The sequence below is a fragment of the Lepisma saccharinum genome, chromosome 8, assembly GCF_977018435.1.
Source record: "Lepisma saccharinum chromosome 8, izLepSacc3.1, whole genome shotgun sequence".
Taxonomy (NCBI): domain Eukaryota; kingdom Metazoa; phylum Arthropoda; class Insecta; order Zygentoma; family Lepismatidae; genus Lepisma; species Lepisma saccharinum.
The window spans coordinates 84,258,406-84,276,758 of NC_139236.1; positions in this window are offsets into that span (position 1 = coordinate 84,258,406).

Here is an 18,353-nt window from a genome sequence, read left to right on the forward strand (position 1 = left end):
CCTTAGGAAAAGGACGTAAACTAGAGTCTTACCTTACATTGAAAAAAAAAACCGCTCACACGTCATCTTGTCAAACTTCCGCGTGGTTGCTACACTGTGAGGGGGTTACATAACCGAACGCACGGAACATTTGATTCACGTAGTCGACGGTAATGGCGGCAGGAGCTATCGTACAACGGAGATGCATGATTGACGAAAAATACCTTATTTACAGGCAAAATACGTTGCACGATTCTAAAAAACTATTTCCCCGGCTTCAGAAAGTTCTCAAGAACGCAATTCCGTAAGTACTTTCTCGTCTTTTCTCCTGTAAATTTTAAGAAATCCGTCTCCGGCTTATACTACTGTTACCTAAAGTAGTTTTTATGTTCATAATTTACGAAACAAAATTCGTTTTTTTACATCTGTGTAAGAAGCTGGTTTTCTACGCGGAACTTAATGTAGAAAACGTAACGAGTAAATTACCTTGCCAACCTTGGACATGGTGCCGAAAGTTTTGGCTGCTAAGAAAATTGTTGCGCACAGGAAAGCACTGTTGGGATGCTGTAATTGACTAATGCAGTAATTTTCATTTATCCATCGTGTGTTCCTGCTGTGAATTATTGCCTGAACTCGGACACATCTACAATAACCATTACCCTTACGTGAACTTTTCCTTCCCTGTTTACCTTTGTTATGAACTTGCTGACAGGCCCGTAGCCAGGAATTGTTAGTAGGGGGAGGGGGGCGAAGTCAATCCTAGAGGCATAGGCGTAGCTAGAACTATATATTTGGGTGTGCACAATGAAGAAATGATAATAGCATTTGTAATATAATTAAGCCTTGTTTTTTCCATATTAAAACCAATACGTTGCTGACCAAGGCAGTTTATTAAGATAAAACACTTAACACGTAACGTTTCGACCCTGTATCAGGGTCTTCCTCAGACGAAGAACTAAACTAAAATGATGAAAAATACTAAATACAGAAAGATTACATACACATAGCAGGGTCACAAGCCACACAACAACAAATCAAGGTGACAGTCCTTATCTATGAAGATTTCTCCAAAGGAATTAAACATCTCACCTCCTGACAGTTGTTGACTAATGGGTCTACTACACTGACAGGTGATTGGCAGGTCAAGATTAGCACCTGCTTACCACTCCCCCACCCCTCCTGCCTTTTTGGTTATGGATGAATGCCTCCTCCTCTGGTCTTCTTCTTTTCTCTTCTTTCTTCCTTCTTCATACTTCTTTTTTCTTCATTCCTTTTCTTCATCCTTTCAACTTTCTCTAACACACTCTTCCATTCCTTGTTTATCTTGAGTCCTCCATTCCAATTCATGATGTCTTCTCCTTTCTTTTCTATTTCTTTGGCCTCCTTCCATTTTCTCACTAGTTCTCTCTTCTCTTTTCCTATTCGCCTAGCCGAATCCCATTCAACTTCATGTCCTGTTTCTCTAGTGTGTTTGAATATGGCATTCCTGTCTCTCTTCAATCTCACATCATCCATGTGTTGCTTTAACCTGTCTTTAAGTCTCTTCTTCGTTTCCCCGATATATACACTTTCACATCCTCTGCACTTCACCTCGTAGATAACCCCTTCCTCTTCTTCCTCTCTCTTTTCTTCCTTCTTCTTGCTGGCTATACTTAAAATAGTGCGTCCTCCCTTCCTGTAAGTTCTTATACCCACTTTCCTCAGCACTTTGCATATCTTCTCTGTGGCATCGCCCATACTTCTTATACCAAACCATCTCTCTTTTTCTTTTTCTTCCTTCTCTTCCAGTCCTCTCTCTTTTATCTCTTTCCTTCTTCTGTTGATGTTGTGTCTGTCTTTCTTTTCATAGCCATTCTCTTCTAGTTGTTCCCACAGGCTATTAATCTTGGTTTCTTCTTCCCCTTTCTCTGTGCATATCTTCTTTATTCGGTCTTCCATGTTCCTTATAAAATTACGTTTAGTTCCATCACCCACATCACTTCTTTTGTGGCAGAACACTCCTGCCGAACACTTCTTTTGATACCATGTAGCCACAATCCCCATTCCTCTCTTCTTTTTCATCTCAATATCCAAGAAATTTAATGTTCCTTCCTGTTCCGTTTCGAGCTCAAGGAATATCCCTGCTTTCTCATCTTCTACATCTTTAACAAGTTTACTCAGCTGCCTTTTTGTTCCCTTCCATATCCCAAAACAATCATCCACATATCTACAAAACAGACTTAACTTATCTCCTCCTTTCACTATCACTTCCTTCTCCCATTCATTCATAACTAATTCCGCCAGCACAGGGCTCAAGCAAGAGCCTATATTCAGACCTTCACTAATCTTGATGATTTTACTCCCCACTCTGCTGTAGCCATTGTCCCAAATGGTTTCCAGCGCTTGTACCACTCTCTCACTATCCCATTCTCCTATAATGCTTTTCCCCACTTTCTTCCTCACTATATCCACTACGTGTCCCCTTTTGATGCTCGGGAACATGCTTCTCACGTCTAGGCTAAACATTATGATTTTATCCCCAGACTCCTTCAGACCTTTTATAAGGTCCACCACTTGCTCACTGTTTTTCACGGCTCTGCTTTCTTGTTCTCTCACTAACACTTCAATTACCTTTTTTAACTTCTTCTCCAATGGTTCCAAAATATTGTCCCTGCAATTCATCACTGGTCTCAACTTTATCTCTTCTTTATGTATTTTGGGAAAGCCTTTTAAACAGGGCAGTCTTCCTGCCTCCTTTGTGAGCTTTCTAAACCCCCTCCTTCCACAATCTTTTATGATCTTTTCTCTAATATTGCGTTCCTCTTCCATTCCACAAATCTCCTCATACGTGTCCCCTTTCAGGTCTTCAAACTTCTTCTCGTACCATTCTTTTTCCATCACAACTGTGGCCCCTCCCTTATCTGCCTGTTCCACCACCACATCGTTCCTTGTCTTGATTCTTTTCATACCCTCCCTTTCCTTCTGGCTCAAATTATCTAATCTTCTCTGTTTATCTGTTTATCTGTTTATCTATCAATGACTGGAAGGACTTGAAGAGGAAGGACATACACAAGCAGGAGCAAGAAATATTCTTGAGGGAGTGTTTGGAGAAGGGCACAACACCAAAGGGAATGAAGATAAGTAAGAAGGGATTGGATTGTCGCACCAGAAGATGGAAGAGGTTAGTACAGAAACTTGAAAAAGAAATGATATGGAATGAAATAAGAAAGAGGAAGAAGGAAATCAGAACAATAAAGGAGAAACTGGCAGGAATGGAAGAAACCATAGAAGATGGACTCACCATTTTTACTAGAGAATTCACATTCCATGAAATGAGAAGCTGGCAAGAAAACTTTAGGGAGAAGGTGAAACTGAAGATGAAGAAGAAAGGAGAAAGACTGGGATGGAGAGAGGAAAGAAGAGAAGAGGAAGAAGGTGAAGAGGGCAGGAGAAGAGTGGTTATAATCGGAGATGTTCAAATATCAGAAGAAGAGGAAGCCTTTTTGAAGTTAGGCCGAGGTTTCAAAGTGATGGAGAGAAATGTGAACTATGAAGAGATTGTATATGATATTGAGGAAGCGGTGCTACATATTGAAGAAGAGGCAGAAAGGGATAAGATTAGAAGAAGAACAGCAGCCATTTTGAAGAAAGAAATGGATAAACAGAGAAGATTAGATAATTTGAGCCAGAAGGAAAGGGAGGGTATGAAAAGAATCAAGACAAGGAACGATGTGGTGGTGGAACAGGCAGATAAGGGAGGGGCCACAGTTGTGATGGAAAAAGAATGGTACGAGAAGAAGTTTGAAGACCTGAAAGGGGACACGTATGAGGAGATTTGTGGAATGGAAGAGGAACGCAATATTAGAGAAAAGATCATAAAAGATTGTGGAAGGAGGGGGTTTAGAAAGCTCACAAAGGAGGCAGGAAGACTGCCCTGTTTAAAAGGCTTTCCCAAAATACATAAAGAAGAGATAAAGTTGAGACCAGTGATGAATTGCAGGGACAATATTTTGGAACCATTGGAGAAGAAGTTAAAAAAGGTAATTGAAGTGTTAGTGAGAGAACAAGAAAGCAGAGCCGTGAAAAACAGTGAGCAAGTGGTGGACCTTATAAAAGGTCTGAAGGAGTCTGGGGATAAAATCATAATGTTTAGCCTAGACGTGAGAAGCATGTTCCCGAGCATCAAAAGGGGACACGTAGTGGATATAGTGAGGAAGAAAGTGGGGAAAAGCATTATAGGAGAATGGGATAGTGAGAGAGTGGTACAAGCGCTGGAAACCATTTGGGACAATGGCTACAGCAGAGTGGGGAGTAAAATCATCAAGATTAGTGAAGGTCTGAATATAGGCTCTTGCTTGAGCCCTGTGCTGGCGGAATTAGTTATGAATGAATGGGAGAAGGAAGTGATAGTGAAAGGAGGAGATAAGTTAAGTCTGTTTTGTAGATATGTGGATGATTGTTTTGGGATATGGAAGGGAACAAAAAGGCAGCTGAGTAAACTTGTTAAAGATGTAGAAGATGAGAAAGCAGGGATATTCCTTGAGCTCGAAACGGAACAGGAAGGAACATTAAATTTCTTGGATATTGAGATGAAAAAGAAGAGAGGAATGGGGATTGTGGCTACATGGTATCAAAAGAAGTGTTCGGCAGGAGTGTTCTGCCACAAAAGAAGTGATGTGGGTGATGGAACTAAACGTAATTTTATAAGGAACATGGAAGACCGAATAAAGAAGATATGCACAGAGAAAGGGGAAGAAGAAACCAAGATTAATAGCCTGTGGGAACAACTAGAAGAGAATGGCTATGAAAAGAAAGACAGACACAACATCAACAGAAGAAGGAAAGAGATAAAAGAGAGAGGACTGGAAGAGAAGGAAGAAAAAGAAAAAGAGAGATGGTTTGGTATAAGAAGTATGGGCGATGCCACAGAGAAGATATGCAAAGTGCTGAGGAAAGTGGGTATAAGAACTTACAGGAAGGGAGGACGCACTATTTTAAGTATAGCCAGCAAGAAGAAGGAAGAAAAGAGAGAGGAAGAAGAGGAAGGGGTTATCTACGAGGTGAAGTGCAGAGGATGTGAAAGTGTATATATCGGGGAAACGAAGAAGAGACTTAAAGACAGGTTAAAGCAACACATGGATGATGTGAGATTGAAGAGAGACAGGAATGCCATATTCAAACACGCTAGAGAAACAGGACATGAAGTTGAATGGGATTCGGCTAGGCGAATAGGAAAAGAGAAGAGAGAACTAGTGAGAAAATGGAAGGAGGCCAAAGAAATAGAAAAGAAAGGAGAAGACATCATGAATTGGAATGGAGGACTCAAGATAAACAAGGAATGGAAGAGTGTGTTAGAGAAAGTTGAAAGGATGAAGAAAAGGAATGAAGAAAAAAGAAGTATGAAGAAGGAAGAAAGAAGAGAAAAGAAGAAGACCAGAGGAGGAGGCATTCATCCATAACCAAAAAGGCAGGAGGGGTGGGGGAGTGGTAAGCAGGTGCTAATCTTGACCTGCCAATCACCTGTCAGTGTAGTAGACCCATTAGTCAACAACTGTCAGGAGGTGAGATGTTTAATTCCTTTGGAGAAATCTTCATAGATAAGGACTGTCACCTTGATTTGTTGTTGTGTGGCTTGTGACCCTGCTATGTGTATGTAATCTTTCTGTATTTAGTATTTTTCATCATTTTAGTTTAGTTCTTCGTCTGAGGAAGACCCTGATACAGGGTCGAAACGTTACGTGTTAAGTGTTTTATCTTAATAAACTGCCTTGGTCAGCAACGTATTGGTTTTGATAATAGCATGTTTTGCAACACAATCACTTGCCTCTTTAACTGCACTGATGTTTGTAAAGGAATATAAATTCACTTAATGACAGTGTTGAAAATTTCTGAATATATGTAGTAGAAAAAAATCAAATTGCATAGAAATTACACACACACAAAATGTTCATAAATATTACAAACAAATACATCAAAATACACGTCATCTATAACGAGAGACGTCTGTCAAAAGGTACAATGTACTTAAACTCATCAATAACTTCATTTACATCAATAGACTAAGCTTTTTCCTGTTCCACAAATAGCAAGAGCAGGGCTTCCAATCTACCCTGCATCTGAGTTGCTCTTAATTTAGTTTTAACTTGGGAAAGCTTGAAGAAAGCTCTCTCTCACACGTGCAGCTTGTGACACGTATAGAAGAAAGGCGCTGTAGTACAGAGTAGAATGCAGTAAATATATTTTTTCTCCAATGACATCAAAAAATCGAAAATCTATAGACACCCGTTTCATCAGCGATAATGCACACGTTTGTACCAAGTAATGACATTTTCAACTTCTTACAAACTGCCGCTTATTTTCTCTCTTATTGAAATATCTGTCTTTAATTCTCTTTGATAAAGCAACTTCAACGAACAAAAAAAGTTTGAGCAACATCAAATAACAATATTTCGATAATGAACTTTCGGACTACCAAAGAATACAAAGATAAAGTTTAACATAAATAGGCTAATTGGGACTGTATCTACTTTATATTTACAGGTCAATAATGTTAATAGACGATTAATATGTACCAACAGCTTTGGGCTTCTCTGCAAAACTGATTAAGGAAGTCCTTTATTAATCGTGCTTCATAATGTTTCCCTCTAGTTTCCAGTATGGAAGATTTTTACGCACAAAGGAATCTAACGAGAATCCAACAACACCATTGTGTTGTGTTATGCAAAAAAAATCGAATTAATTAAATAATAATGGTTACATGTTATCTACACTTTGATGAATTGGGTAAAAATTTGTAATACATTTTTTGTAGGGCAACTTGCTAAATCATTAAAACATGGGTCCCTTACTCCACCACGGATTCTATTTGCTTCAAATGAAAGACTCTTGCATCATTACAGACAATGATTGCCTACTGGTTACGTTAACCATTTTGCAAAATATCGTGTTGTTGAAATACATGTGTTTGACACCCGACAAACAAATAGGAATCCCTTGATTGATCAATGACTTCTTGGATTACAGTGTCATCATTAATATTTCATATCAAGTTTTATAGAGGGAAATGTTGTATCATCTTTACATTATGAAAAATACCTTCCTTAATGACTATGCTACGAAACCGAACGATAATAATATGGCGGGTGCAGAGAATGATAGAAGGACGTAAGGCACAAAAATTATTTAGCGTAATAGTTAAGATGAATTATCGTCAAAGTATATCGTTTTGGACTGTGTTTTAAGTATGTGTAATATTGGACTGTGCTTAAGTAAGTGTAGTGTTATGTATTTGCTTGTACGTGTGTAAGGGCAAAGATATGTATGTGTGTGTGTGAGTGTGTGTGTGTGCCCGTACCTATAGGTTAGATTACCTTTCTTATATGTAATTTTTCTTTGTATTTTTTATTTCTCTGTAATTTTTATATTTTTTCTTTCTTTTTTTCAATATTTTAATTATTTCATATTCAATTTTTTTTGTAAACATGGTCAAGTGGAAGAAAAGGCTCCACAGCCTTAACTTCGCCATGTAAAAGAAGACGAAATAAATAAATAAATATAAGGGGCCTCCTTCACCTTATTCCACTTCCGCGGCACCAGGTCTCTCGGCCGCTTAACGCCACCACTTTTTTGAGTAGAAGCGTACAAACCCCAAATATCAGGGTTTTTTAAGCTGATACTGATTTCTACCAGTCGCAGAATGACTTAAGATATATGAATAAAATTAGGACAGTCCACTCCATAGCAGAAGAGTTGACATAATTATATGTCAAACAATTAGGTTGTGCCTGAGGTACTTTAACAGACAACGTCTTCTACGGGCACAATGTATTGTCATTTTCTTGAACCTATATTCATAGGGTGCCGCGCCTGATAACACCGACAACTTTCACAGCATGTACAGGACATCAAGGCAAACAACTTTTCTCAGTCACTATTTGATCGTCTAATTCTTCTTTCCATGTTACAAGCAATCGAAATATGGCATCTTCTGTCCTGAATGTATGCAATACCATTGATAGCTTCGCAGTTGCAAATGTTCATTTATTTTTATTGCCGTTTAAAATTCTGAGAGCAATATATAACATGCTATGGAAACGATATCATGCAAACAGTCAGGGTTAAGACTTAACTTTTCCTTTATAAAATAGATATCATAACAAACACCTATGTTGCTTATCATATTTGTCTATGCCAGCGAAGCGAGCAAGAATATTTTACGAAATGTAGTTTTATTTGTATAAAATTTGAAATCGAGGGGGCAGTTGCCCCTCTGTGCCCCCTGCAAGTGCCCTTAGCCGCCTGGAAGAAAAATGCAAGAAACACTTGAAAACTAATTCCATCTTCCCTAGATTGGACTTCCGTCCAAGATTGGGGGGGGAGGGGACAATGCCCTTGCCCCCTGTGGTTGCAGCACTGTTTGCGAGTGCCTCTTCATAAATTTCACGTCACGATTAGCTAGATGTGGCAGAAAAGCAACGCTAAGTAACAAAAATCAAACATCCACTCCATCTCTCTATCACATGAATCGCTATTACCAAAAGGTAGACTTGGGAAACAAAAAAATATGCAGTTCAAACTTCATAGCAACACATCCAAGAAAAACATCCAAATACATTAGGCACCTTCAATACAAGACTACTCAAAATGTCACAACTGTTCTAGATACTTCATATCACGAAGTCTGAATCTGGAAGGGAGTTTTCCCCCCAATTCTGATACATCATTATATGGAATCCCACACACCTTCATAAATCAGAAAATCAATAAATGTCTTTGTTATGTTGCTAGAGTAATACAGGATATAATTGTAAAGATTAGTGAGAATTCCAAGTAGGAATGTGTTCTGTATTTTTCACAGGGGGGGGGCAAAGCAGGCTCTCAGGGGGCAGTTGCTTCCCCCATGTCCCCCCTCTAGCTACGGGCCTGGTTGCTGACATCGCAGGCACGATATTTTTGTATACAGAGGAGGCTGCGAAACTAGAAGTCATGGGTTATAATGTCTGGTAAGATCTTTCATTGACTTCAACAAATGGTACTTACTCTGTTTAAATGAGCAACATAAATGATACCAAGAAAATGACGTTCGTATGAAGATTGGATATAAGCTAGAAAATGTAACAAAAAAGACAGAATATAAAGAAAATGGCTTTCATTCATAATATGATAAATAGTTCATTCATAATATTACACTGCCACAATGCTTTGGATCGGACCAACGGAACGCACTTCCAAGATTCCAGCAGGCCGTGTAGCGAGGCGGAAACGTTGTGGCAGCCAGCGGGGTCTGAGAATGGCAGCATCTCGCCATACGTCATCCGCTCATTTACCATATTAGAAGTGGTAAATAATAATTATCTGCATTCACACTTGAGATACACACGTGAAACGTCTGGATTTGGATCAAATGTGTCATGTAATTGGCTTTTTACAATTTCATTGGATTTGCAGTTATGAATTTCAAGTTTGCACTTTCCATCAAATTTTGGGACCTGCAACAGGAAACTAAAACTGTATATTCGCACATACTAACACACTCCTCCTTCATCGCTCGCCTCAAAGACACAAAACTGAGAGCTGTAAGTCGAACATAAAAAAATCAAAGCAATCTAAACGTCACAAGCTTGAATGGCCTTGTGTGCAAAAATGTGTTAAAGCAGGGTCAAAACTTGGTGTAACGCTTAGAGTGTTCACTTTGCGAATAGGAATAGCCTACATTTCGTATCTTATTCCTCTGTTGATAGTTTCTAAATCACCTAGTGTCAGTTTGTCAATATCCTATGTCCATTTTCCCCTACCATGCGGGGCAAACGAACACTGCAACACCAGGTGAATGGTCGGACTATTTTGAGACAGACGTTCCTTATTTTAAATACCATATTCTATTATTTGTTTCTTGAATGTTCACACCTTGTGAGCCAAGCATTATTTTCATTTTGCAATAAAAAGTTTCAGAGCTATTTTTAAGAATGTGCTTAGGGTGTCCGTTTGACCCATCCTTACCCTATTTCAATATTGCAATCAGCAAAATGTGTGCAAGGCAACTTGGATCGGTATCATCTTCCAACCCTCTTCTGTCATTCCTAAGTCGTCTGTTCCCATCAAAAACACTTGTACATGATCTACAGTGCTTTCATTTTGGTGTGGGCCGAGAAAGCGCGTGTGTTATAAGAATTGTTCAAATTGCTGGCCAACTGCATTCACACATTCCCGGCATCTTTTGATGAAATTTTGATTGACACGAAAAAGTTCCTCTTGCAAGTTCTGTTCGTATATTGTCTTTCAGTTCATCTGTAGTGTGGGGGCTGTTTCTGTAGACTCTATTTTGTAGGGTTATTAAACATACACTGGAATTTTATAGAAAAAATAACACGCAAACGCGCGCTCACACACACACACACACACACTGAAATTAGAGAGAAATTTCACTGCACGCTAAAACGAACAGAACTGTACTCATAAGTAAAATATTTAGGCCTACAACGTGAGTTTCTAACAGTGTGAACCCTTTCGAGTGGCGGGACCTTGAATCGGCTGTCAGTTAGTCGGTCCCTAGAAACAGTGCTTGGTTAAATTTCACCCAACGCGCGGTCATAAGTTTCAGTTTGGTATTCCAGTATCTATGTTATTTTTTTCTCGTTTTTGTCAATTGTGTGATTTAATTAAAATGTTCAAAATTAAATTTATATTATTAAATGAAAGATATTACAAATTAGAAAACAATTAACATTCATACTTAAGTCATTTTTCTTCTGGGTATTTTTTTACCCAGCGCGCGTCCTGCCGAGTTAACAATGACAAGAAAGCAACTTGCAAACAGAACAAATATGTCAACAAAAATGTCATCAAAAGATACCGGGAATGTGTGACTGCAGTGGCCACGTAGAGCTCGGATAGTTATGCACTAAAAGAACGCAAAATATTCTTGAAAATATGCACTAAAAAGTGTAAAATATGCACTTTAAAAACCCGTTTAATTTATAAATGCTGTATATTACAAGCTATGAAAGATTACATGCCAGGCAATGAATATGCATTATTCTGAATGCTCATTCGCTACACAGATTTTGTTTTCAATTTTTATGGTTCTGCGTTAAATGAAACACAATACATTACAGATCAAGATCATGATTGCATTTGATAACAAATTTTCGAACTTGAAACTCCTTCCGTTTTCAGCTAGAATAGTCTTATATTTAAAAAAACACATGTTCCACTTCGCAAGATACAAGTGGACTGTATTTTAGGGCAACAAAGTTGACACATCAAGTTCCAGGTCATCCACACATTGGCCATTTGTATGCAGAATTTTGCAAACTTTCACCATTTTTGCATACCCACTGTTCTTTTTCAATACTGCATTAAATTTCTGTACATAAACAGGATCTTCAACCTGGGCGAGGGCCTCTTTAACGTCTTCTATAATTTTGATGCTTGTTTGAAGTTGTTGAAAGAAGAAATACAGAGAAAAGATACAGAAAAGAGAAGAGAAGCGAGGAGAAGAAAAATAAATACAATATATTCTCGGTGTTGGTTGTGGATACAAAAATATGCACATCAACTTATTTTCATACAAATATGCATTTTTAGTTAAACATCCTTAAATATGCATTTGCATGTGCAAAATGCATAATTATGCCGGTATCCGCGCCATGCTGCGCCGTCTACAGGCACGTGCTATCTCAACCCAGAGCTAAAACGAACTCACCGTACAATAATTACAGCAAGGAAGTACATACGTCAAGAGATGGAAATACTCCTTCGTGGAATTTTCCCGTCTCTGCAGAAATTGCTACTCACATTGTTTAGGTCCTACATTAGCTACCAGACTTAAGTAATACGTCACTGCATAAATACTCACCGAATAGTCTGAGCGTAATAATAATCTTAATATTTACAACACTAGAACAATAAGGAGCATGGAACTCTGCCAATGTTTACTTTCTTGCTGTTCACCTTCGATACTAGGGAATGTCCCGGGTTTTTTTAGGGTTTTTTCGTGGCTTGTAGTTGTGGACCTGTGTCTAGGTACTGCATTTAGCTATGTTTTCTTTTGTTTCCATTCGTTTATTCGAAATTCATACAATGCAATGTTGCTTTAGCGAAAAAAAATTAAAATATTAAACAAAACAATTAAATTTTAAGTATTTGTGGTAATATTTAATGATTTTGATAACATTTATGGTATTATCCAAAACTTAATACTTTCCATTTCTTTATGGAGGAAAGAATACGGCGACCTGCAAATTACATGTTTATTTCAGAAGACGGAAACCAAGAAGAGCAAAAAAATAAAGATAAATAAAAATAAGTCAATTCACAGCCTATAATATGTATGAGAAATTTCCACGAACATATTTGAGTATGAGTATAAGAACCAAATATTTCTAACAGATTTAAATAGATTATTTTCTGCATGAATTTATACAATGAAAAACAATTTTCTAACCGGCTTGTGCATATGTTCATGTTGCAACAGTACATTGTGTTCTTTCATTATTTATGAGCAAGTGTGTGATATAAGATTTGTATTTGCACAATACATTTGTATTTCTATATTTCCGATATAGCAATCTTGTTTCGATTGAAAATGCGGTGTTTTCATTGGCATTGTCTTTAGTTAGTATGTTTCGAAAGTTGTTATTCTTGATTTTAAAAAAATACATTTCTTTGTTGCTTGTGCAATCAAAATTAAGCATGAGCAATTGGATTCCAAACTGAAATAAACATAGGTAATGTTAAATTTTACATATATTTGTAGTAGAATTATTTTCTTATGTTCCACGACATAATTGTTATGGCCATTCCTATTTCTTCTGCATTAAGGAAACACATTTTTAAAATTGGAAGTGAATTGATGTGGTTTTGAAGAATAGAATCTCAGGTTTTAAAATAATTATAATAGATGTAATAGCAATAATAGTATGTAGCGAAATCTGAAAGATTAGCGTTTTGTTTTCTGGTAAACATAAAGAAACCGAAAGACAAGAATCGATTTCTAGGATCTCAACTTTGTATTGAGGAGCTGAATTATTCCTTTGGATATGTGATTCGGCGATCCTTACACTGACGAACATAACATAACATACTAATTGTTAAATACAATTTCATACCAGTATATCTATAGCTATTTTTGGATTGCAAAGTGTAAGAAATTCACAGTCAAGATCATGTCTCGTTCTAATATTATAATTATACACTGTATTACGTCCTGTGAACAGAGATATTTTCTTTTATGAATGATAGTACAGAATACATTTATACGTATTGAGGGAACCATCATGATCTTAAGTTTATTGAAAATAGGTTTACACTATGTCATGTTTGTCAGATCTCTGATACACCTTATTGCCTTCTTTTGCCATTTAAATACCATAGAAGTTCCAGTCGAGTTTCTCACAGTATTCTTCCATACTGTACAGTATATGGGTATGAAAGAAAGCATAGTATGCATCAATAATGTGGCTCTCACTTACACACGATTTCAGTTTACGGAATAGGAACCTCAATTTTTAAATGCAAGGCTATAACTTTATCCTATGTTGTTAGTGAGCAATCGAAAATTGTCATTTGCATAGAGATTCAAGTACATATATACAGGTTTATTACAAAAGTAAAGTTAATTTGGTAAATGTCTGTTATATCGGAGACACATTTCTTCATTTATACAGAAGAAACTACTTACGGAAATGAGTTTCTGAAGCATTTTGAAAGTTCGTGGAGGTATTTTCTCACTGTAGAATGCTGCACAACAAGAAATATGCAATTTTGATATAATAAACTTGCATTTTGTGCAAAGCGACAAGATTATGCCGTTGTTTCCATTATGTACCTGTAGATGACGCAAGCGTCGAAAGTCACGCGGTCTCGCCAGTGTTTCCAAACGTGCCTTTTTTTACGAGATTTTTTTAACTATGCTTACCTAACCTAACCCAACCTAACCTAACCTTGCCGGAAATGGTCCGTGGGGCTATCGTGAATGGTTTTTAGGGCTATCCGTCAATGGTTTGTGATGACATAATGAACACGAACGTAGGTATTTTTCGGTTAAGAAGGTGGAAACACTGCATACCGTCCATATTGTATGTTCCGCAACGAAAGAAGAAACCAAAAGAATTACTCACAATGTGAAAACTCTAAGTTATTTTCGTGTAAAAAGCATAATGGCACCTTCAACTATGTTCCGCAATACACAATTGGTAAGTACAAACCATCCGAAGTACAAAATATCCGATTTTAATGTGTCTCCGATATAACAGATATTTACCGTTAATTTATTTTTAAGTGAAAAGAGATACAAAAGCAATTCTGGTGGGAAAGAAGAAAGGAAGTTGTAAATTTACCTGGGCAATTACAAATGTTGGATATGAGCACCCTGGGTAACACGGCAGATGTCAAAACGATAATCCATTTCTTATCGTTCCAACATATCCTCGGTTATGAGCTCCACTGCATGAGAGATCCAGTTGATTCAAACTTCTGCACCCAGCTTGTAATGCAGTGTCTATGTGGTGGTCGTTTCTTGAATTTCGCACGAAAGTCTCTCTGAACTGTAACAACTGACCCTGTTCGTGCAAATTCCATTATGCAATATGCTTGCTCTACCTTGTTTGCCATTTTAGCTATCAACAAGTAGCGCCTCTAGCGGATTTTACGTCAACTACAACCACATGTATCCCTTTTCACTTAAAAAAAATTAACCTTACTTTTGTACCATTCTTTATGAATAACGCTATATTAACCACAATTAAGTTAGAAGTTAGAAGGTATTCGACATATTGTTCGTTTATTTTAATTTTTTATATTTATTTTGTTTTCTATTGTGTGCCACCCGTGACACCAAAAAGCAATTAATTTCTCCTTTAAGTGTTACATTTTCCCCTCACCTCCACTAGAATATTCAAAGGTCAATTACCTTCTCTATTTGCCTTAAATAATTTATTCTTCGTCATTTGACAATTCAGAGAAATTAAAATAAATTTCTTATTAAGTGAAGAGGCAGTGTTTCGTTTGTCCATCCCGTGACACAAAATTATTCACTTGTAGCTACAAATCGGGACAAATATTTTAAGGGTAGTTACGTTTAATCAACAGTGTAAAGTTTCATATTTCATTGCACAGAAACTGTAAGAAAAATGTTGCTTACCTATGAGTAGAATATTTACTTTTGGAATGCCCCATAAGTTACTACATAGCTGTTCGGTGTGAACATTCCATGTAAGTTTGGGATCTAAATGAACACCAAAAATAATAATAATTATAACTGTGGTAATAATAATTAATGTATTATTTCTACTACTAAAGTTTTATCATTGGCCTGATCCCGACTTGAAAGAAAATAATTTTTAGCATTATTGTTATTGTTGATTATTATTTGAGCTAGAGTTAGTTACTTTTAAGCTTACAGTTTACGCTTATTATCTAACTATAAGAAACAGCTTTTTGCACTGCATGAAGCTAAGAATTATGCTAATTGTTCATAAATATAGCTACAATATATGGAACATTACAAGTGTAGGTATAGGCCTATAACTGAAAAACATAAGAAATGCAATAATATAATACACTTGCGTGCAAAGAAATAGACCCACCTCACACTTTTAACATAAAATGTTGTTATATTTTTTAACATCATACGTATTTATTACTGAACTTTATCTACATATAAGTAGGATTAGACGCTTCCATTTGGATAAACATTTTATGAGCCTTCAAACAGTTGGAAGAAAAAGTAGGAACAAATAAACATTTTTATATACATTCTTTGCACGCAAGTGTATATAATAAAATGATATGGACCCTATGTTATACTCGTAATATATATTGTAGGTAAAGGTAAATTTGTATTAAAGGAAACAGTGGCTGCGGTGGCTCAGTCGGTAACGCGTCTGGGTTCGGCCGGCTCAAATCCGGGAACTTTTCTGACGTTGGAAGCGGCCCAGGCGCCCACCAAGCGTCGAATGACATGGGTACCTGGGGAAAACCCTGGGGGGTAAAGGCGGTCAGGATCGTGACCGCCTTTATTTATTTGAGGCTGGGTGAGCACCTCGCTTAATGCTAGGTTAGTTTATAATATTTATTATTGTACAATAACAATTTTAACCATGATAATATGTTGCTGTCAGAAATAATAAGTTATGTCAGCGTTACGTTAAGAAAACGCAACAACTGATGTAGTTTTATAGTGGCTAAAAAAACTATTTTGCTTGTTAGAACCTATTTTAGGTTTATGCACCTAAATCAAGACTTTTTTTTAAAGGTTTTACAGGATTTTTATGTCACACAGAGGCATTTGCTTTGTTTGGTCACAAAAAAAATCAATGACGAACGTGTTTGAAACGTGCTCCCTGTCGATTTCCCTTCCTCCAAGTGCCTGGTGATTTTTCAAAGCTCTAAACAAAGCAAAATGTCTGGTGCCACTGTTACCTGTAGAATCCAAAGTGGTCTGATATGTTCACTTTCGCGTCACTTCGTTGCTTTGTGACATTCACGCCTTGCAAACTCACATTTCAGCATTGAATTTTGCACCACTGACTATGTTTTTGTTGTGCGGAGTTTGACTGTGGATAAGATGAAAAAATATGTTTGCCTAACTATACGGCGAAGAGTGGATTTTAATAACAAATTCCCAATGGTAAGTTCTGCCATCGCCGTAGGGTTAGGCAACACACACAACATTACAAAGATAGTGCGTATTTCAGGACATGGGTGTCCCATTTTCATTGCCGGTGACTGTACCTAATCATCATTTTGAAGTATTTCAAGTTTTTTTGAACCTACTTCAATATTTTTCGAGCCTAACTTAAGATTTTTAGAATCTATTTTAGGATTTTTAGAACCTGTTTTAGGATTTTCAGAGCCTATTTTAGGAACCTGAAAGCACACTTTTTAGAATCTAAAAGTCCGAGGTCTAGACATCAGCGGTGTGCATTCAGGATACGCAAGGTACTCACTGCGTACCCACAACACAGTAAGAAAAAATAAACATTTTTTCGTCTTCCCCGAACATGAAAATTCAACAATTATCGCTCCGAAAGCAGTTCCACTGCAAGAAATTCCGATTTCCGCACGAACACGCTGCTGCCTTCCTGAAGGCAGTCCCGAATGATCCCGATTGTGACCGACACCCACCCGATCCGCGTTCCTGCCGATTTCCGCAGAAAGACGCTGTTTCTTCTGCTTGGTACCCTAGAAATTCGGAAGGTAACCCCATTGGCTCATATCAGCCCGACCACGTGTTTGTGTCTGCCCGCGCTTACCCTCTCTCCCACTTCTTTCCAGGTTCTAAGCATCGAGGGTACCCAAGATTTTGACAGCGTATGCAGTGTTGACAGTAGTCAACATATTTTTTTCTGGAATGCTTAGCTTACTAGCATTTAGCAGCCACGCGTAGATAGATCACTGTTGGGTTGCAATAAAAATACATTATAAAAAGTGATACAGGAATCAGACAGGAGGGCAAGAATATGTAGTGGTGGAAGATCATATTTAATATACGCGTAAACTATCACATATAAAATATTTATGTGAGATTAAAGTTACACTAGCAAGTTTTTTTTTTTTTCGTATAGGGAGGTGAGGACCAGAATGGACTGTCACTGTGTCGAGGGGAAAATATGTGAACAATTTGCAAGTTTCGCACAATTCTCAGAGTATGAGAATATCTGTTTATCTCCTTTCGGGATCAACATTTCCTTTGAGTTCCATAGCATGGGTGTTGATTGTTGACCCAACGATATGAATGAATGATAAAAGAAAAACATAATAAAACACAATGCTTACAATGGGATTAGAATGAGCCCCCCCCCCCCCCCTTCTTCCGCCAGACATTGCAAAGTGATGTACGGTAGTTTAGCTTTTGAAGTGTTCTGGGATGTATGCTGACGTATTTTCTACTTGTCCTTAATTATCTCCCTTCTACAAAATACTTTGTCGACTGGCAACTCCGATTCATTCGTCCACAAGAACGCGTGGTTTTCGGGCATAGCGGACTGGACACAACGTACTGTGGGAGGTTGACTTTTGCTTTCTTCTGTCGTGTGAAATTTGCAGCGAGTGTTTCGTTCATATTATTTACATTACAGGATCTCTATTGTTTGTCGGTGCTGTGAAGTGATAAAATAGGGGGACCGGGAGTTATTGATGAGTGATGACATACTGGAGAAGGGATTTTCGGAATTTACGAAAAAAGTGTAAACAATCCGAAATGGAAGGTCTGTTCCTGATTTGGAAAAATTGTTTCAGGCAGGAGTTGTGAAGGATGGTAAGCAGTATATTAGTCATTTTGATTTTTGAGAAGAAGAAAAAATATCTCTACAGAGTGATTGACTGAGTAGAAAAACAGTGAAACTTTATTGTTGGCCTTATTCGTTGGTTTCCTCTGCGAAAGATGTTGTGAA